Here is a 22,902-nt window from a genome sequence, read left to right on the forward strand (position 1 = left end):
ACTACAGAGGAATACCGACGAGTTGCTCAAGCAAGACGATAGCCCTTTGTGTCGATGTCGAGGTAGCCGAGAGTTTGGGCCAGTGTAGCCATGCGAGGGACACCGTGGTCGATGTCGGGTCAGGGATGAAGATGTCGATGTAGCCGTTGTGTTGCCATTGGTGCAAGTAAGCATCGTGTAGTCAGGGACGCGGTGGTGCGTGATGTCTACTACGGAACCTTCTTCTTGTAGACTCGTGTTGGACCTCCAAGCGCAGAGTTTTGGAGGACGGTAGCAAATTTCCCTCAAGTGGATGACCTAAGGTTTATCAATCCATGGGAGGCGTGGGATGAAGATGGTCTCTCTCAAACAACCCTGCAATCAAATAACAAAGAGTCTCTTGTGTCCCCAACACACTCAATACAATGGTAAATTGTATAGGTGCACTAGTTCGGCGAAGAGATGGTGATACAAGTGTAATATGGATGCACTACTAGGGAAAAGCTTATACAAAGATGCTTACTAGTAGCGCAGGTTTATACCCCTCGCTACTGCTACTTACTAGTAGCGCAGGTTTTACCCCTCACTACTACTAAGTTGATAGTAGTAGCGCGGGGTTTTAACCCTCGCTACTACTATACGGTCTCTACCGTGCCCCCCCCCCTCCCGGGACATGCCATAGTAGTAGGGAGGGTTATAAACCTGCGCTACTACTAAGTTGATACAATGCAGATTTCTTCATTATTTCAAGTGGAGACAATCCCTAAATAAATCAGTTGCAACCCACAATTATATAAGAATGGAATACCGCCATTTTATAGACGAGCAAAGAACACAATCAATAAGAAAGTTTTTTTAAAGATGCATAAAAGAAGAAACTTATAAGAATATATGTACGATTAAATATGCCATGAAACATACATTTTTTTACATTACTACTAACAGATAATGCATTTCAAAATTTTGAAATAGAAGCCAACACTCTCTCTAGCCACACATACTATTAACTACGTCCTTTCTCATGCGAACCACATGCGATTTTGGTTAGTGGCTGGTTAGCGGACTTACATGGGTTAAATATTGACCCCTCCTATTAGTTGCGTCACTTCAATTTGAGACATAGTTTTGGCTAGATTTTGATATTTTTGAAATTTGAACATGGTATAGTTAGTAGATTATTGGTCAATTGGGTGATACCTCTCCCCTTAACAAGACTTCAAACCCTGAGTCCAACCTCATATCTGTTCCTTCAACTACTATTGGGTCATGTCACCGCATATGCTAATTACGTGCCCATCGGTCTATTTTTTTGCAGGTTTAATCATTGGCTTATCAGTTTCTAGTGGCCCAACTATTCTAATTTTATTTCTTGCCTCAAACATAATAGTCCGCAAGCTTAAGCATCAAAAGGAACAAAAGTTGAGACAAAAGTTCTTCAATCAAAATCATGGACAATTGTTGCAAAAATTAGTATCTCATAGGTCAGATATTGCAGAGAGGATGATCATCCCTCTAAGGAAGCTAGAAAAGGCCACAAACAAGTTTCACCCAACTCGTAAGCTTGTGGTGGAGGGCATGCTACCATATACAAAGGAATTTTATCAGACTTGCATGTTGTTGCAATCAAAAAGTCAAATATTGTGGTCAAGAGTGAGATTAACGAGTTTATAAATGAAGTTTCCATACTCTCACAGATCAATCATAGGAACATTGTAAAGCTTTTTGGATGTTGTCTTGAGACAGAAGTCCCCTTGTTGGCTTATGAGTTCATTTCCAATGGAACCCTATGTGATTATCTTCACAAGAAACCACTAAGATCGGTACCTTGGCGAGACATATTAAGGATTGCAGCAGAAATTGGCAAGGCCCTTTCTTACCTTCATTCGGGTATTTCTGTCCCTGTAATACACATAGATATAAAGTCCACCAATATACTTCTTGATGATGCTTTGACAGCGAAGGTGTCTGACTTTGGAGCTTCAAGGTACATTCCTAAAGATAAAACAACAATTACAACGGTGGTGCAGGGAACATTGGGATATTTAGATCCTCTGTACGTTTATTGTGGCCATCTAACAGAAAAAAGTGATGTTTATAGCTTTGGAGTTATTCTCGTTGAGTTGCTTACAAGGAAGATGCCAATTATATATAGATCCTCCACCGGTGATGGGCTAGTTGCACAATTTGTTGAACTACTTGCAGAAGGTAAATTGGTAGAAATACTAGATCCACAAGTAATTGAGGAGGGAGGTAGCCAAGTTGAAGTGGTAGCTTCTCTAGCTATGTCGTGCATAAAGCTAAGAGCAGAGGAGCGACCAACTATGATGTCGGTGGAGATGACACTAGGAGCACTTCAAGGACCCAAAGAGCATTTTCGGGTTCGGGATGCAACATATGAGGGGAGCTATTCGGCAATGAGGTATACATCACCTATAAGATGGACAAGCTTAGAGGACACGAGCAGGCAATATAGTCAAGAAGAAGAGTTTGTGTTGTCCGCAAGCTACCCTCGATAGTCTTACTTACAGTTTACGTGTGAAAGAGTTGGTATGTATAACATGCGTGTGTGTTGTGTATGTTCGAACATTGTGTGTGCTTCAATTTGTTGTTGCTTTAATGTTATGTTTCTAATCAAAGTATGTCAATTACATGGTTGATTGTTTCTTCATTGAACAACTACTTCCTTCATAATGTGGTCACTCACTACATATACTTATTTTTCTTCAAGCTGGGTTGCCCTAATCTCCATTAGTCACATAATAGAAATTCTGAAACAAAATTCAAGGTATATATAGCGCTCAAAATGTTGTTGATCAGAGATATAGTTAGCTAGTGCGGTTAATATTCTCTATTTCAAAATTCAAGGTGATTTTAAAAATAACTAGCAAAGTAGCCCCTTCCTGCACATCTGCGCGTACAACATATTTTTTCATAATTTTGAATCTTATATGGGAAATTAATATTTCGCAACTTTTAAGGGACGATTTCAGTGGACAATATCTACCAGAGAGCTCTAGAAATAGTTATTAATGATGTATGCTGAATATATTAATTTCAAATTTTTATTAGTTATATTATTTTATGCAAACAATATATTTATCCTCTTTTAAAACCTTATATACGATAATATTATTTAGTAATTCCTACGATACTCATATGCTACTTGAAAGCTTATAGTTTTTCTAAAAAGTGTACTTTAATCTTTTTGTGTGCATTTTTTTTATAATGACAGAAGATCTAGAATAGTTGTTGTTTTACAGTGAATGGATAAAATATGGTGGGAGTTATTTTTACAAATAAGAATAATTAGGGTCAAATCTCAACTTTCAATCTTATGTGAGATATCTTTATTTCACAATTTTAAATGGGCATTTTTTGTGAAAACAAATGACAGCCGACCCCCTGGGTATGCCCATGTGAAGAATTCTTCCTAATACTACATGCATGTTGGTTGTACTCCCATGGTTGAACCTCTGGTTCCAGCATGGCTCCCCATCAGCAACGGTTCGGCGCGTAGATGGTCACGACGAACAGTACGTCCTGGTCGGCATTGGTCACCACCTGGTGCTCGACGCTCTTTTACCCGTCGTTAGTGAGCAGAGTCGTTGAGATTGACAACGAGCGTGCGAGCTAGGGTGAACGTGCACTCAGGCGCTAGCCCAGAGGACCTGCAGCCTCGCGCAGCCGGCGTCATGCTGGAGCACGGTGATCACGCTCCCGTCCAGTAAAAGAAGTTCATCCACACCGGCTGCACCGCGTCACGGAACATCCCTGTGATTGTGTCGAGAGCCATGCCACAGACTGCTGTCGGATGGACGCCTGCGTGACACGGAGTGCTAGCATGTTGCATCAGCCGAGCTTCTGCTCGTTGGCGAAGACAGTGGCCATAGCCCTGGATGTGTGCGGCACCATTGGGTACCTCTCTCTCCCCTTCATCGACAGCATGAAAAACTCCCTCGCCAGCCTCTCCGTCTCGTCCAGCAGCTCGCCCTCAATGCCGTGGTCTCAGTTTGCGTTTCGCAGTACAATAAGCTGGGCCACGACGTACACGCTGCTCTGGCCTGTCGCTCGCTGCATGCGATCGCTCGAAATCTCCCGTCAGTCGGCCATGTCCCGTCGCAGTGGAGTCGCCGTGCTCCGAAAACACATGCATGGCATGGCATGGTCGTTATCAAATATCAAGGCAGGCTCATGCATCATCGATCGGCATGATTAATTCAAGTACACAGGACATTTACTGCTAAGGCCAACTCCGGCGCACGACCCCATCCGTCCGGCCCTATCCGTTTGGGGGCAAAACGGACAAACCCCAAGGCCCAGCGCGCGACGGCCTGAACCCATCTTGTCCTTTTTTTGTCCGTTCGACCCTATTTCCAGACCAAACTTGAGATGGATTTCGATCGAAGCGGACCGCCGTTTGCGTCCTCGCGTCCGCGCATGGCCCGCATGACAGCCACCTACCCCACCTTTTCTCCCTTTCCCTCTCTTTCTCATCTGCAGGACGCCGGAGCCGCGTCGCCTTCGCTCGTCTCACCGGAGCCGCACCGCCATGGCTGCCCTCATGTCGCCGTCCACCGTGTTGCCTCGCCGGAGCACACGCGTCGTCATAGCGTGCTCCAGCTCGATGAGAATGTCGCGTTGCCATGGCGATGCCCCGCGTAGGCATGCTCCTCGCCCTCGCCATTGCAGTGCCCCGCATCGGCTACTGCTGCCGCGGCCTAGGGCAAGTGCGGCGGCAAGCGCGCGGCGACGCCTGCGGCGGCCTAGGATGGGCACGGCGGGTTCGTCGGTCAGCCAACGAGGCTGCGCATAAGTTTGCCAAAGTAGGTGTGGATGATGAGTTATGTAAGGTGTGGTGGGGATCTCCCTCTAAATTTGTTCTTTCTATAATCGCTGATGACATCCCCAGCTTCGCTGGTTAAATAAAATGCAGAAGCGTTGATCCTAAAAAAAGACTCGAGCGTGTCACTTCACGCACGGACTTGTTTTTTTTTCTAATCCTAATTAATTAATAATTATAAAACGAAACGAATGGAGATTCGAGTCAGAGTTGGTTTGCATTAATTTTCCGCCACATACGCAAACATTCGTTTCTCCTCCCAAAATCTTTCCTTCCTCTTCTATCTCTTTCTCTCTCAGATCAGATCAGGAAAATAATAATAATAAAAAGGAGGCCGCTTTCTTCTTCCTTTGATGAGTTCGCCCAATCCTTCTTCTTCCCCGATTCATTAATTCCGCCCATTGTTCCCGCCGACGCCGACCCTACTCCACTATTAGGTTTGCCTCACTAATGACCTCCAGTTTCGCCCCGAGGGAGTCGACCGTAGCCTGCGAGCCACCGCGGTCCGCCGGAAAAGGAGCTCCCCGAAGACACTTCTGTCGTTGATGCACAATCAAGCACAATGGCGCCGCACTTGCCTGGCGTCCTCCTCTGCTCTGCTCTCTTCATCCCCTGTTCCTATTCCAGGCTCCGTCCAAGGGAAGGGAGGCAACTGCATGAATGTCCTTCTTCGCCAACTCTGGCAATGCTTGCCGCCGTCGGTATTTCACAAGTTGCCGACGCCTCCACCGCTCCATTTTTCAATTTAATTGGCATCCGTCGCCCCAAAGCCTCGTCTCGTCTCGTCGCTGTCGCCCCAAGTCCTAAGTCGCACACGCATCCCGCACGCGGATGAATGACTATTTCTAGTATATATAAACATGAAAGAAGGCATGGTGGAGAGAACAAGGGACCCGTGATGCCGTGGATCGGTGAGGTGGCGCAAGCCAAACCATTCTTGGCTGCCTAGTCGACTTCCCTAGGATATTTAATAACATGATGATGATAGCAGTCTTGCATCCTTTTCCTGATATGGGAATCATTAAGTGGCACGGTTTTCTCGTGGCTTTTATAGCGGCACATGAGGCCAACTGGTATACCCTTACAAGTGCAGGACCTAAGGAATCCATTCCATGGTATGCAGTGCTACTGTTAGTAGAATAGTAGTTTGTGTGAGGAAAGAAGAGCTTACATATGATCCATATTGCTGGGTGTGACTTGATGCCATTGACCAACACCTCGCCATGCATCCGTGATGGCTCTGAGGAGTATGGATTTGTGAGGGTAGAGGAGTATGGATTTGTGAGGGTAGAACAACCTCACGAGGAAAGCATCATCTCATCTCGCCATCGCCACGCAAGTCGCAAACACACCCTGCACATGTGATCTTAGAACGTATGACACGGAGCAGATCAGTGAGGTGGCGCAAAAACTTGCTGACTAGTGTGCTTCCCTAGGCGCATCAATTTTCATGAAAGGAGTGAATCATTAAGTTCCTCTATTTTTAGCAAACTTCTCAAGTTAGTAGGCTATCCTAGTTTCTTTGAGTAAGAAAAAATGAGCTCAGTTGTCCCTGGAGCTTGTTATTTATGTTACTAATGTTCAAGCCTTCATTGATGTTGATGGGCATGAGCAATCCCTTTTGACTTGTTTCACAAGAATAACAAACCAGGAATATGCTACCTAGCGCTTATCAGCAAATGGACCATAGGCCAGGGATGGCATCAAAGACAAACTGATTATGTGATCAACTAGAAACATTTGGATTGATTGCATCTTTCAAAGATGATGCAACATGGCTAACAATAATGCTGATCAATCTATGCATACATCCACTGCCTGATGATAAGATTTATCCACACGTCCATCACAAGTTTTGCTCATGTAAACAACAACTCTCCAAAAACATATACGCATCATCCCACGAACATGTGAACGAAACAAACAAACAAACAAAAGACAAGTGTGGCAGCTTGATAATGGTGCCCGTCATGTGAGGCGACCACCAAGGGAGACATTACATTCGAATTTTACTGTGCATGCAGAGGATCGCAGCAAAGACAATCTCGCCTCGAGCCACTCAAGTTTGCCTGTAGAACATATGTCGCCGTCTTGTTCCTGGGCGTCAAGGAGAATCATGGTGATATCCATGATTGCATCTCGTACAAACTGTCCTGGCAAAACAACAAATAACCACAACTTAGTTGGTTATCAAAGCGACAGAGTCATCAGATGATTTGCATGCATCAATGTTCAATACCAGGATTTCTAGACAGTACTCACGATGAAAGCATCATCTCATCTCATCGTCGCCGCCCAAGTCGCAAATACAAAATATTACAAAGATTATGCGGTTCTAGAAGGAACTACTCTCACAAGATTTATTTACCAGCATCAACGAATCAATATAAACTATCATCCCTGGGCTTCAGGGAGTGAATTGGTCTAGACACAAAAGGGAACACAGGCACCTCTAATCAAGAGACCAACTAATTCTATATTACCAAACAGAAAAACCCAATTCATGTACATCAGAAAAGAACATTCATGTCCAAAACAGCACCTCACATTATTGTGAGTTTGCGACAGGATGGTATGCCTTCGACATGTTTACACGAAGCAAGCAGTTATGCTATTACAAATTTACTATACATACAGGTTGAGGTTTTCGCATACCTATGAAATATATTCGTTAAGCTTCAAACTGATGAATTCATCCAGTGCTCTCTTCACAAGCTCATAAATCATGAAATGGCCCTTCTGGACCATTAATCGTCTCCCCCCCAGCAAGTACCTGGGTAAAGATACTAAATCAGAAACACACAAAAGTACCATTGAAATACATGGTATTCTGCAGCACAAACTGAAGGTTCAACCATCATTTGCTTCAATAATGGTTCAAGCACCTGTTTATTGTGAGCGAGAACAGGATGGATGCCATTGTTCTCATTTAAGCACAACCGTTAAAGTTGATTCCAAAAGGTCCTTTGGAACGTGATTGCTAAAATCAAGAGACATCAAACGATCATTCTGATGAGGGCATGTCATCTTGAGAGTTTTGAGCATTCTTTCTGAACATTGACCAAAATATGCTTCTCCGTGCCTGCAAGCACCGACCAAACATAAGAAACTCATCTACCAGCACACCAAAACAATGAGCAGGAGAAGGGCAGTAAGGCATGCCACAAACGAAGAGGATAGCAAGATGGGTTACTTACCTATTCATGTAGTTCTAGATGAGCATGTATCCCAGGTTCTCAACGACACTAGCAAAGAGCTCATCATAGGCCCATTCTCCTCGCCTTGGCCGAGTTTAGCTGCGCCATAATATATGGGTGATGATAGGGGACACCCTCGGGTTGAGAATGCTCATCTACCCATTTACTCTGTTATCCAACAAAAGACACCATCAAAATCAAATATCACTCAGCCAAGCAAGCAAAATTAAATCGAGTACCCACATGATTCAAGCCATCAAACATATCTTGAGCTTTGTCATCCCCTAGGTACACAGTACCAATCAATCTAACTCTCTAGATTATGTTTATTCTAGATGTACAACATAAAAGAAAGAAACAATAGACTTCACAAAAGAAACAAAATCCTATAAAGATTCTAGGCCAGCATAACTCTCTAGTTAAATAAAATTCACCCTCTTTGTATTGAGGGAATCGTTCAAGCCACTTTGTTAGGAAGACTGATCCATAAAATGGGTACTGATATGAAACCAAAAAAAGGGGGTTGTAAGACTGGAAACTAACAATGTACTACAATATGCGTGTAAGTAGCAATTCAACGATCCAATTCATCAAAAATAAAATACTGCTGAACACAAGCAGTCAACATTGTGCACTCAGCCAATGGTGAAGGTGAGCATTAGATAGAAAAATGTTGAAGGCACTTGTTTTGCACAAGTGTGGTTGGACTTTGCATCCACCAGTTGGTCAAATTTCTTGGTCAATTGCAAGAAGCAATGATTTGTGCCAAGAAAGTAGAGCTTCCGGTTTATCAACCAACCGATCAGCTTTCAGTAATCTAGTGAAACACGGGGTAGACTCAGCCTTGAGTTATGTAGCTTTCAATTCTTTAGAAGGAAAAAAGAAGACAATTTCCATGAATGAATACAACACAGCTAAACCTCGGTTTATAATACAGAAAACAGACATGGGAAAGCTCTTTTGAGTACTCAATTGCAATGATGATGCATATGGGCCAAGGCAAAGCATGTCGCTTATGCCAAATGTGGTGGTCCATGACTAAGCCTCTTGTTACTTGTAGCAGTACAAACACTTGTAGGGAAGGGATTCAACGTAGGCCCAAAGAAATTAGAGCTTACCACCTAGGCCGGGGAGGAAGAATAATAGAGGCCACCTTGGTGAGCATCCTCACCAGATCGGAGGGGCTTTTCATTTCACCAGATGGTAGCAAAGAGCACACAACCTGCGGTGTTGCTGCAAGAAAAAAGCATCATGTAATCAGTGAATGCAATGAGCTGTTAAAGTACCCTTCAGCAAACATGCAAGCCAGCAAGCATGAAAAGGTACTAGACTTCAATACATGAGACCAGTTCTTCTATACTGAATACAGGCACCAGTACCATAATTGTCTATCCGGGATTATTCAAGCCAAGAAAAAGGAAACCTATATAGCTACGAGTAGATTTCCGACCAATCAAACAAATCCTCATCTAGCCATTTAATCTGCTGTACAACAATGATACCACTAATCAAATCTCACCCAACCAAGCAAGCAAAATTAATCGAGTTTGAAGTTATTCAAGCCATCAAGCAAATCTTCAGCTTGCCATCTCCTTTGTACACAGTACCAACCAATTGACTGTACAGATTATGTTTACTCTAGCTGTACAACATAAAAGAGACAATAGACTGCATAAATAAAAGAAACAAAATCCCATAAAGATTCCATGAACCAGCATAACTACCTCCAGTTAACTAAAATTCAGTTATCATCATGCTCAAAATATCAACAGAGCTTTTTGAATATGAATAAGCAACACAAACAGGTGAATCAAGGAACAAGATATTTGCAACTGCAAAATATTAAGAAACTGTTTAGATAAATATCTTCAAAACCAAGCTGGAGTTCAAGGTATGGTGCACTCTCCGAAGTTTAGCAAGAGAAAATGGTTACTGATATGAAACAAAAAAAGGGTTCTAAGACTAGAACTAAAGTTGGACTCCAAAATAGGTGTAAGAAGCATGTCAAGTATCCAATTCGTCAAAAATAAAATACTAGTAAACAGAGACACTGTTGAAAGTGAGCATCCGATAGTAAAAGGTAGGTAGTCAAATTTTATGGCCAATTGCAAGGAAATCAATCAGCTTTGAGTACTCTGGTGGAAATAAGGAGCAGACTCGGCCTTGAGTTGTCTAGGTTTCAGTTCCTTTATTTAGGGACTAGCTTTCAATCCTTTATTACAAGAAAGAAGAAGAGAATTTCCATGAATCAATACAAGACAGTTAAACCTCAGTTTATAATACATGAAACAAACATGGGAAGGCTCTTTCAGAACTCAATTGAAATGATGATACATATGGGCAAAAAAAAACAGTTGACTTATCATAGATGTTGTGATCCATGACAAAGCCTCTTGTTACTTGTAGCAATACAAGCGCTCGTAGGAGGGCTTGTTTGTTCAGCACTAAAACCCTAGAAAACGAGATGCACAAATGTAAGCCTATATGGCATAGTAGCCAGCGCAAAATTCAACGCTCTAAAACCCTAGAAATCGAGATGAGCAACCGTCATGGACACAATCAGCGCACACACACACACACACAGAGAGAGAGAGAGAGAGAGAGAGAGAGATTGTGCAAACCACCTCATGGTTCAAGGTGCAGACGTCTTGTATACATGACAGAATCAAACTTCCCGAGGGCTATAGGGAATATATTTCTTCTCCGTACTCACCATCAAGTCAGGCCCGCCTGGGCAGAGATAGAAAGCAAATAAAATAGTGGCCAAAGAACTAGTCCAGATTTCCATGTACATACAATCTGGATTTGATCGAGACTTATAGACTGATAAAATAGTTGGATGTTTCAGAGCCAGGATGACCATCCGCCCTTGATTAGGCAGACTAAATATTGCTAACACACTTTTTTATCTATACATACACGACAGCGTTACACCAAGAAAAAGTAGGGATCCTACCAAAGCTATAACATGGAGTAGTACCAAACCTTGTACATATTTCTTTACAGAGAGAGTAGCATGCAGTGCAAAAAGTACAGAAAGTGGAATGCGCAATCGTCTAGGCACAACAGAATCTTGCATAGGCGGACAACATAGTAGCAGCCACATACAGGAGTACGCAGTCATCTAGATGATTTTGAAGTTGAAGCAAAGTATGTTGTATTGCCTCATCTAGATGATTTTGTGCCATGTGTGATATGTTATAGACTTCTAAGCTCCGCCCTGTGTAGTTCTTGCTTATTGTAACAGGAACACCAAAACTGTTTACATCAACACTAAATCAGTGCTGAAGCACAAGGCTACTATCCCACGGTAAACAGAATGATGTTATTGCATTAGGGGATTGGGTTTTCACAGAACACACAAAGACTGCCTAGTAGTCAAGGTTTGGTTAATTGGAAGTTAGCATTAAAGCAATGTGTCAGTCACAGTGAAACAAGCTCTGATTGGTTGAGATAAAATGGATTTATTGACAGTACGACAATCAACCATGAGCACATGGCTCGTTGAGGGCATAAAAACAAATAAAGATTATAGCTTTAATTGTTTCAATACTTATTCATCAAAAAGATCCAAGCTTTAAGGTACTAAAAAAGATATGTATATGGTCTTTATTCATTTCATCAACCACAGCTCGATTGTCGTGGGCACATAGAGCATGAGGGAGAGCAAAGGAGAGGGGAAACCAGCAGCTTACATATGCGGGAACCAAAGAGGAAGCAGCCATTGGAGGGGCAGAACAGGAGGCGTCGGAGTGATCAGAGGAGCAAGTAGAGCTGCTTCAATAGCCATCTTCGGTGTGCTTGCTTGCACGAACCGAATCCACCGAATAAAAGGACAGAGAGGTCTTCAGGTCTGCAATTGAGGCGCAAAGAATCATAGTTATATTCAGGAGATCAAAGAAGCAGGGTAATACTCTTAAGTTCTCAGGTCGAAAACACAAACCCGAGCAAGAATCTCAAAGGTGCAAATAAGTCAAGAAGCTCAAACAAAATAGAATCAGATTCGAAACGTATGGAAGAGATCATGGTAAAGAGTCTCATCAATTTAACAGCTACATCAGTTATGAAATGGCTCAGATTTTTCTACCAGGATAACACAATTTTTCTCAAAATGCTTCAGATTTTGTATAACAATCTTTTCAGCCATGAACTTTCAGAAGCAGAGCTGGCATGTTTTTGAACGTGTTTAGCCATGGTCAAATCAGAACACATAAATCTAAAAGAAGACCATTGAATCTCACGGCAACCAAACTGGAATAACAGAAATGCAAAACGACCATATATATACCACAAAAGAACATATTAAGACCATTACGCCATGCATCATTCAATCCCATCAGTGCAGCACTAGTTCAGCCCATGTGCTTTTTGATTATCTAAATTTCTCAATCTCATCACCGCAGCACTAGTTCATTCATGTGTTTTCCAATTATCTAAATTGCAGGAGATGAGAAGAATAATTTAGAAGCAAATGAATGACACCATAGGACTGATGACACTTAAATAAATAAATAAACTAAGCAATCAACAGCACCACAATAGTTACATTTTATTCTATTGCATGAGAAGAAAGAAAATCACCCGAATGAAATTAAAACTGTAATTGTGTGTGGCTTAGCCGCAGATATTATGCAGCAAGTTGAGCAGAGAAGAATGAGAAGTCTGCTCCTAGAAGAACAGTGCCCGGTGGCAACTGAGGAAAAAAACAGGGCAAGTAATTTGCTTGACAAGTAGACAAGTATGTTTACCAATAATGCTCAAGCAGAGAGAGCCCTTTCATAAAACTAGAAGATACTAGATTAGGGCCCTCATGTAGCCAGAGGGAAACTAACTATCCAGCAGGAATCACTACAGCATCATCTACCGATCCAATTGAGGCCAAATACGAAACAAATATTTTTCAAGGTTCACAATGCACTTTTTTTCTAGGTTTGCAACAAAAGAATGAATGAAAGAAAGAAAACAACATTCTAAGCCTCACTAACTTGGAAGGCATAATTCTCCCAGTCAGCCATTTTTAATTAATTCCCACCAAGCACAAGATAATTGTGGTGGCTGGAAGAGCAACACCACTACATACAGCATGACGACTACAATCCCTCACGGCTCAATGGACGCACCATCTAAGGGCAGAGAGAAAGAACGGGGGCTCACCGGAACTCATGCAGCCGGACACTGAGGTACCGACGGTGTCTGGTTTCATATACATGTAAATGGAGTGATATATTAAAGTGTGACGAGCTTCCTAGTATTACAAATGTCTGGTGCATCAAGAAACCTCCAAACAGAGTGCCCATACAGGTTTTGCATATAAAATAAAGTTAAATATTCTATATGGAGTTTGTTCCACTTAAAAGGTTGTGTGTCAAGTTGTTTTACCCAAAAAGAAGTATGAAATAGAAAGTCTACAGCTATCAGGAGTTCATTTTGAAAATTAGAGGTTCAACTCAAGTTCTCAAAACGCAGTGGGGCCCAAGTAAATCCTTCAGACAGACACAAATAGTCAGGAATCCATTCATATAAATGATGCCATTCTGTCCTTTAGACCATCCATTCATCAAAATACAATAAGGGCAACTAGCTTAAGTTTAGTATCAATCACAGTTCATGACATTTTTTTCTGCGGCAAATGGAAATTTGATTCCGATTGATTCATGGCAAATCAAAGAAAAAGACATATTTTTCTAAATGCAAATTGTTCTGTTGAAGCATCAACAGTTCAAGCAACATATGACTGGACAATCCTTTCTACCACAAACGGACAATCAATCCTTGTTGTCTTATGGTGAACGCAAAGGAAAAGGCATATTTTTGAATTATCAAATGTTCAACTTCAGCACCAACAATCCAAGTAACCTATGGACAGAAGGTATACAGAAAAATGGTCATCAGGGAAATATTACCTCCAAGAACTGTGCAAAGATTAGTCAAGAAGTGTGGAAATGACACATGGCGCTCCATGAAGGCGAGCTGTAAAAGGAATGGATGCCAAATTATGCCAAGAAAATGTTGTACACGAGTCAACAGGTGCAAAACAACAAAATAGAGCCAGCATAGCATTATCTTGCCAGATGCAGATAATTCAAATAGGTACTTTAACAGGCAAAATGTTATAAAAACATGACATGAAGAGCTTATATCTGAACACTCTCAGTACTTCTGAAATGCTATATCACAGGGAACATCTTGATAATTGGCCTCGGTTTATGATACAAAAAAAGAGTAAAAATTTCCATAAATGAATACAACACAGCTAAACCTCGGTTTATGATACAGAAAACAAACATGGGAAAGAGACAAGTCACCTTGGTTGATGGTGGTGGTGTTCACGTTGAACCCCTGCAACAGCAGATACTTCTTGACCGACCATCTTCACACAATTAGTAAGACCAATAGCCAGCACTAGTATACATACTAGTCCATCTGCTACAGGAAAAAAAAGAATGGTTGGTTGTAGGTAACTTGTGTGTTACAATATATTTGATAGTAAACTTGAAGCAACCGACGTCGCCCGAAAAAATGCAAATAATCTAGATGAGGGAATTAGTAGTGTAAATCATAATAAACACATCACTCAGATGTGCTCCTACTACTTCACCTGTCAAAACTTGAGAATGCTATTAACACACACATATGAAGCAATCGTCATTGACAGGCAACAAAGTAGGCAAGCTCAGGTTTCTTTGTTCCTGAGAAAACTGCTCCTAAGAGAGAGAACATGCACTCCGCACCTAAAATAGGTATAAATGAACAGGCATACATGTACTGCTTGCTACATGAGTGACATCCCTATATTTTGCTTCATGCTTTCAATCACAACACAACACATATAAGAAAACATAATCCAAACAGGGAAACCACTACACAACCAACATCAGTTCTTAATTCTTATAACCAATTGGCATTTCACAATAAAGTGATAATAGTCCAGAACTGAATAAAACGGATATCATTTTGTGTAGTAACTAGAAAAATTTCCTAGTATGAGAGAGACACTCATTTAGAGCAGGGAAGCAAGCTAATGACAGAGGACTCACCTTGTGCAGGGCGTCATCATGGTCGAGGTGGTCGGACTCGACGGTGTCCTCCGCGTCAGCTTGGGCATGGGGTCCCAGTCATCGATGAAGTGTGCCTGCTGCTGCTCCAAATCAAACAAACAAAATAGTTCAGTGCACCAAGAATGGTTGGCTGTATGTAACTTGCGAGTTAACTTGAAGCAATCGTCATCGCAGGAAACAAAAGCAAATAATCTAGGTGAGGTAATTAACAGTGCAGATCACAATAGCCACATCTATCACATGTGCTCCTACTGCTTCACTTGTCAAGACTTCAGATTATTATTCACACACACACACAGGCATATGCCTGCCGTTGACAAGTAACAAAATAACAAAATGGAGGCTTCTTTGATCCTCTAAGAACACAAGACAAGACAAAATTATGCTATAGCTACAGTGAGCGCAAGCCACATTGGTAAGTACTACTACAATAAAGAAAAAGAGTCTGACATTATCTCTCAAAGATACACCACATTTCGTATTTTTGAATTACTTATACTTGGTAGAAACAAGCATGGACTCAAACCATTATGTACAAATGCACCTCATTATTTTTATTATGAAACCCACACTACTAAAAGATCAAAAACAGTACTCCCTCTGATCCATATTAATTGACTTTGTACTAAATCAGCGTCAATTAATATGGACCCGAGGGAGTAGCATAATATTGATCACACAGCTACTGAACCTGTGACAAACCGCTTATTTATGCAACAAAAATAACTGAAGTAGCATGGCATTAATGCACCTGATTTCAGAATTTAACAGACTACTGCTTATGATAACTCAACATAGAGAAAAAAAACTAATGCACCAGGTTCCAGTGATAACTCAACTCTTATGAGCACTCTACTTTATGAACATATTTGAAGACTTTGGAAAGATTCACAAATCAAACAAACTATATGACACCTGTATGGCTGTACCTAGCTAGTTAACTAGTTCAACACCCGTCCTCCTCGACAGGCATGGTGATCACACAAACTTGCATACAAAACAAGTTAAGGCAGCAAAAACAACATTTCCATCAATCAGGCCCTGGCCGCAAACAACCCACACAACCTCAACATCACATTCAGTGGCCAAACCAGAACGACAAAGCTCAGATGTGGAAATTTTGGCTTGTAACCTAAGCACGACGACCTACATAGCAAAGGCCATGCCCACAATGGTAACCGAGTTGTTTTACTAGGTAAGAGCAACCATTAGCTAGCAGTTAGCACATGATTTACCGAGAGTCATCAAAGCCAAACCCAAAACATATGCAACCATGGCAGCATGCGACGAGTGAACTGAAACCAACAGGGGGGAGTGAGACGGGTCACCTTGGTTGATGGTGATGATGTTGACCTTGAACCCCCATGCAGCAACAACTTCTCCTTGGCCGGCCCTCTTCACAAGCGGTAAGACAATAGCCAGCACTAGTATACATACTAGCTTAGTCCATCTGCTACAAGGAAAAGAAAAAAGAATGGTTGGCTGTAGGTAACTTGCAAGTTACAGTATTTTTTATATTACACTTGAAGTAACCGTCGTCGCCAGAAAAAATGCAGATCTCAATAGACACAACTATATCATGTGATCCTACTGCTTCATTTGTCAAAACTTGAGACTAATATTAACAAACACATATGGACCAATGGTCATTGAGAAGTAACAAATTAAGCAAGCTCAGGTTTCATTGTCCCTGAGAAAACTGCTCCAAAGAGAGAAGAACATGCACTGTTAAATTACCTAATAAATGAACAGACATACATGTACTGCTTGCTACAGGAGCATCATTTCTACATTTTGTTTTATGTTTTCACACAACACAACACGGAAAACAAGGAAAATGAATCCAAACAGGGAAACCACTACACAACCAACATCAGTTTTTATAAACAATTGACATTCAATATCAAAGTGATACTCGTACATAACTGGATAAAATGGATGTCACTTTGTGCAAAGTCCACGAATGCCATCGATATATCATCCACTATAGCAACAAGAAAATTCTGCAGAATGGTCCTGGACGCAATCAGCAGAGAGAGAGAGAGAGAGAGAGAGAGAGAGAGAGAGAGAGAGAGAGAGATTTTGCAAACTACCTACGTCTTGGATCACTACTCTAGTGATCTAAACGGTCAGAGGGAGTACTTTAGTTACTGTCAATTGCTCAAACAGAACAACAGCCGCTCCATACCAACAACGACTAACAAGAGAGGCAAACTTAAACCTTGATGAAGCCATGCTTGTTGCTCCTACCCTAGGTCTTCTCAAACTTCCTTCCCTTGATGTACAGCTTGGTGTTGTTGCGAGGCACGCCAAGAGCCTTGCCAAAGTGCCTTACCGCCTCACAGGCATTCTTGGGTCAACTCAAGAGGATCTGCAAATGCACGCATTTGCAAATAAGAGTCCATTCACAACACTACTGGAAGGACTACTAACACAAATAACTGAAGTGTGTTACTGGAATTAAATTTAGAAGTACACCTCAACTGCACACCGCTGCCGCCGCATTCTTGCATGAAAAAAAACCCAACTGAGAGCAAGAGCAGCTCAGACAAACACATCATCAAACAGTGGAGACCCATCATCAATTCTAACAAAAGGTAACGAGAAAAGGGCAAATGCCTTAACGTAACCCAACTATAGCAATGGTAACAATAAACTTCCAATCAAAAAAGCTTATGTGGAAATAAGGATCATTCTAGGAGTGGAAATAAGCAACATTGCACAGTGTCAACCATTAAAATCCAAGCCCAAAAGAATGCACCAGTTCATCCCTTAATCTCTGAAGTAGGGGGGGGGGATAAAGAAGTATCATAAGATTCAATATCTATTTCTTTTCAGCATGAGAGAATTCTACTTCAGACATGTGTAGCATAGTTCCTATGTCTCAGCAAGTACTACCTGTACAGTGCTCAAACAAAACAATAGTCGCTCCACACCAACAACGACTAAGAGATAGGCTGACTTAAATCTTGAAGCCACGGCTGTTCCTCCTTACCATGAGCCTTCTTAAACTTCCTTTCCTTGGAGTGGCGTAAGGTTTGGTGTGGTTGTGCGACACACCAGGATCCTTACCAAAATGACTCACAGGCATTCTTGGGTCCCCTTGAGAGGATCTGCAGATGCACACATTTACAAATATAAGAGTCCATTCCCAAGACAACTCGAAGGACTACTAACACAAATAGCTGAATTATATTTCTAGAATTAGATTTAAAAGTGCACTTCAACTGCAACCACTGCATAATAGTAACGGGAAATCATGTTCTGAAACTAGTGTGCTCGGATTAACGCTTAGCCCATATCACAAATGACTCACAAAGGGAAGTTTTCGGGATTACAATACAATAATGGTGATATGTCAGGATTAAGCACTCATTATCATAGAACCACTCAGTTGAATGTTATTACATACTAGAACTGCAGAATCATTCATCTTGTTGTTATCTTCAACACCCATGAACAGACATAATAATTTGGGTTATAATATAAGATGAGAGAATATTATTTCGGCATGGTTAGTTAGTTTAAAGGATAGTAAAATAAAGAATTGTGAGTTCTTAAATAAGGTGCCTATCAGACCTACCAAGTGACATTCACGACTTGCACATTCCTGTGTGTGTTTCTTTTTCTTCACTGGTCATCTATTGACAAAGAACATGTTATAAAACATGAGCAATAGAAGATTTGTTTATTCTCATTCCGGTTCTGCTACCATATCTATGTATCAGGCTAGATTAACAGGTAAACAGCTAGCAGGGCTCCCGCTTTTTTCCTGGGTGCAACAACTGATTTGTCCTTTGTAAACATATAATTGAGTTACTTGAATTTTTTTTTGAGAAACTTTGAGTTACTTGAATTTATTTTACTGACAACGGATAAATACTACTATGACCATGCAGAAGTGCAGTTTAGAGCTCAATCTCAAAGTTTTCGAGAAAAATAATGGAGAGAGCAATGTTTGAAGAACAGGAAGACTGCAGTCTAGTTGTTTTGGGTGATAGCAGTCAGGTAGGTCTACAGTCTAGTTACATCACACAGCACACCAAATATATCGCTTATCGTTGACACAAAACACGTGCGGTCGTTGTACAAACTGATTCATGTATGACCAAAAATCACAGCAAAATGAATCATCTTGGAACCAACAATTGTTCTTTGTGTAGTGTTGCACAGTAATGAAGTTTACCATGGCGCGATGGTAATATTTTACAAGGAGATCAAGGTCGCCTCGCTAACAGGCATCCAAAAGGGAAACTCCTTAAAACCTAAAACCAGATCAGATTGCACTACATAATACTAACTACAGAGTGTGGTGGCCAAGGCTCAGCTGCGCATGCGGAGGCGCACAGGGATTCCAGTAGTGAATCTAGGTAGTACTGCTTCACTGAAAACAACACACAAAGCACGCATTGTAACACTAAATCATCACAATTGTATATTCACGAATCCCAGTTGTTGTCTTAACCAGCCAATAACAAACACATTGAAACTTCACCAGGTGAAAATACATAACAGAAATTCTTACTAAGAGTTATCAAGACTACAAACACATACATATACATATATGCTGCAGGATTAAGCGTCATTATCACAAAAAACAGAGTGTGTTCTCAGGATAACACAAATACACATTATGCTATCTCAGGATTAAGCACTTATTATCATAGAATAGCTCTGCTTGGACGTTATTACATACTAGAACTGCAGAATCATTCATCTTGTTGTGATCTTCAACACTCATGAATAGACACAATGATTTGGATTAGATATAAGATGTGAGAAAATTTAACAACAAATATTAATTTCGGTAGGTTTAGTTAGTTTAAAAGATATTAAAATAAAGTATTCTGAGATACGAAATCAGTGCCTATTAGACCTACCAAGTGACATTCATGACTTGCACATTCCTGTGTGTATTTTTCTCCTTCACTGGTCATCTAATGACAAAGTACGTGTTTTGACAACACGAGCAATAAAATATTTGTGTACGCTCATTCCGGTTCTGCTACCGTATCTATGTATCATGCTATATGAGAGGTAAACAGCTAGCGGGGCTCCCGTTCTTATCCTGGATTGCAACGACTGATTTGTCCTTTGTCAACATATAATTGAGTTACTTAATTTTTTTTACAGACAAACGATTAATACTACCATGACCATGCAGAAGTGCAGTTTAGAGCTCAATCTCAAAGTCTAAGAGAAAATAAAACAGAGAGCAATTTTTTAAGAACAGGGTCTAGTTAATTTGGGTGATAGCACTGAGGTCTACAGTCTAGTTACATGAGAAAAGACACGCCAAATTTATCATTCATCATTGACAGAAAACAAGTGCAATCATCGTAAAAACTGATCCCTATATGATCCAATTCACAGCAAAATGAATTGTCTTGGAACCACAAATGGTTCTTCGTGTACTGTTGGACAGTAGTAATTGAGTATACCACAGCTTGATGGTTGTGGGCACACATATCATGAGAAAAGGAGTGGAGAAGCTGAGTAGCTTACCTATGTCGTAGTAAAAGAAGAAGCGGCCATCCGAGGCGCAGGGGGAGCCACAAGGGGGAGCGTGCTTCTGTGTGAGCTGAGCCACAAAACGGAGCTCCCTCTTCTTATCCAGCTCTTCAACACGCCCTTGAGCACGCTTGTGAAGGACCTCCAGTGGGTGGTGAAGATCAAGGCGTGAGTCCACTGAGAGTATCAAAGTTTGAATTAGAAATGTTAGTTGCTGATTAGACAAGAGGCCATGCATTGCAAGCAGTAAATATGTTAACGGGTTGAAAAGAAAACTACTTCCTGCAATTTCAAAGGACATGATAAACATAAACATAGAGAGAGAAGCCATGCAACTTATTATCCTATACAAAAGCCGGAGGAGCTTAGTTCTGAAGTATTTCTCCTATACCTTAATATTCTACTCCCTCCATCCCATAATATAAGAACGTTTTGCAAGATGTTTCAGCTTGCAAAACGATGTTGCATTATGGGACGGAGGGAGTAGTACAGTTTCTTAAAGCTGCACAGTTGATATTTTGATGTGAGATTCACTGAGATTGAACAATGGATATTATCGCTAAACAAGAGCATCACATTGATCTTTTCCAGACAATCAATCCCGCAATTGATTCAATAATAATCAGGAAGTAGGTGGTGCTCAAAACATAAGTATCTATAGATGCAAAATTGATCAATTAGCTTGATTGGGAAGTGTCCTGAACCTAAGGATTCCACCAAACAAGAGAAACGCCAATAGGCTAGAGCTCATTTTACAAAAGTAAGTGTAAACCTTGAGCTTATTCCTTCAACCTATGCAGAAGGTTAAGACCCTCAATATAACACGAGAGAATCAGAACACTAGCAGTTATAGTTCATGTTGGAGGTCTGCCTAGACTCTGAAACTTATGAAGGAAAAAAAGCAATGAACTTGAGTTGACATACATCATTCAGAATGTAGAAGATTTCGCCTTGAGAAACATGAAACGACAATGGAAAGGGAATGCCAGCTGTAAAACATAACATCATTCACACGATTAAAATGTTATCAAACTAGCTGTGGTGTGAGAGGGAACTAGCAGAGTGAGGCAACATTGAACATCCTGCGGCAGCAATCGAAGCACTCAATATTTCTGCACTATACTAGTACTACTAACTTTGGCATGCAGTGTACTAGTAAAAACGTATTGCAAATCACAGATGACATGGGTGGAGGCAGAGCTAGACTCACCTAACCTATGGTCTCTGTCGGTCGTCGTGGAGGTTGACGCCATGGGTGCGTTGAGGATGGTCCTCGACCTTGTGCTCCTAGGCAGAAGTGGTCGATGCGTTTGCTCCTGCCCAGATTACTTACATACACCGGTGCACGGATTTCAGAATCGAAACCAAATCAGAGATGCAAGAGAGGGAGAGGGCTTACCTGAAGGAGGAGGCTTTGCTGCGGACGAGGAGTAGGACGGGGTCATGCGCGACTTGAGCTCGCGCGGCGAGAGCCACCGACGCCGGTGAAGGAGAGCAGGGGCGACGACGGAAAGGAAGGGCGAGTTGAGCAAGGTGGCCTCCGGCAACATGTTGCGGGGAGGGAGCCGACCTCCGTCCTTGACGACGGCGCTGGCGGATCTGGGAGGGAGCGCCGCTGACCTGGTCGCTCGCTCCATCTCCCCCTCGCCTTCGCTTCTCTTCTCTTCTCTTCTCCTCGGATAAGGGGAGGGGAGGGGAGGGGCGGCGGCGATGTGGGAGAGAGCGGCGGCGGCGGCGATGTGGTGGACGCGGAGAGGTCGGGGGAGAAACATGGGTGGGTGGGTGAGTGGGGAGATGATTCCGGTGGTCGCTGGCTCCCTCTCATTGGTCAATCCAGACGTGCCACGGATCCATGTCCGTCTTCACTAAGATTTCAACCGTTTATCCACATCCGACCGTACACAGACGACCCGCTGTTTGAGGAGAGAACGGGAGCAATAAATGAGCCGGGTAGGGAGGTGGGACTTGGTTGAGGGAGCCGAAGGGACCAACGGTGTAGATGCGCGCGTAGGGTGGCGAGGACGTTGGCTTCTAGCTAGGTCGTCCAAGGTGTTCGAGGATGAGCCCTTTGGCCTCCATCATGCTGAAAACGAGGCCAAAATCGTTCGAGTCGGTTGAGCGGACGAAGCTGGACATGCATGTCTCCGAGCCTGATCCAATCGATGAGCGTCCTACTCAGGCGTCCGTTCGTCAAACAGGGGCCGCGGCCCTTCGACGCAATGTTGCTGGACTTCATCCGTCCTATTGCCGTTGTCGTCCAAGGCTAGCTAGGTTGCTCGAGTAGTTAAATAATGTCCATCGCAAAAAAAAATTAGAT

General features: G+C 42.0%; 1 pseudogene; it reads left to right on the plus strand.

Annotated features, from left to right (window-relative positions):
• Window positions 1-111: 111 nt before the first annotated feature.
• LOC119309053 lies at window positions 112-2,495 on the plus strand (annotated as a pseudogene).
• The last annotated feature ends 20,407 nt before the right edge of the window (window positions 2,496-22,902 follow it).

The sequence above is a fragment of the Triticum dicoccoides genome, chromosome 5B (genome assembly GCF_002162155.2).
Source record: "Triticum dicoccoides isolate Atlit2015 ecotype Zavitan chromosome 5B, WEW_v2.0, whole genome shotgun sequence".
NCBI classification, from domain to species: Eukaryota; Viridiplantae; Streptophyta; class Magnoliopsida; order Poales; family Poaceae; genus Triticum; species Triticum dicoccoides.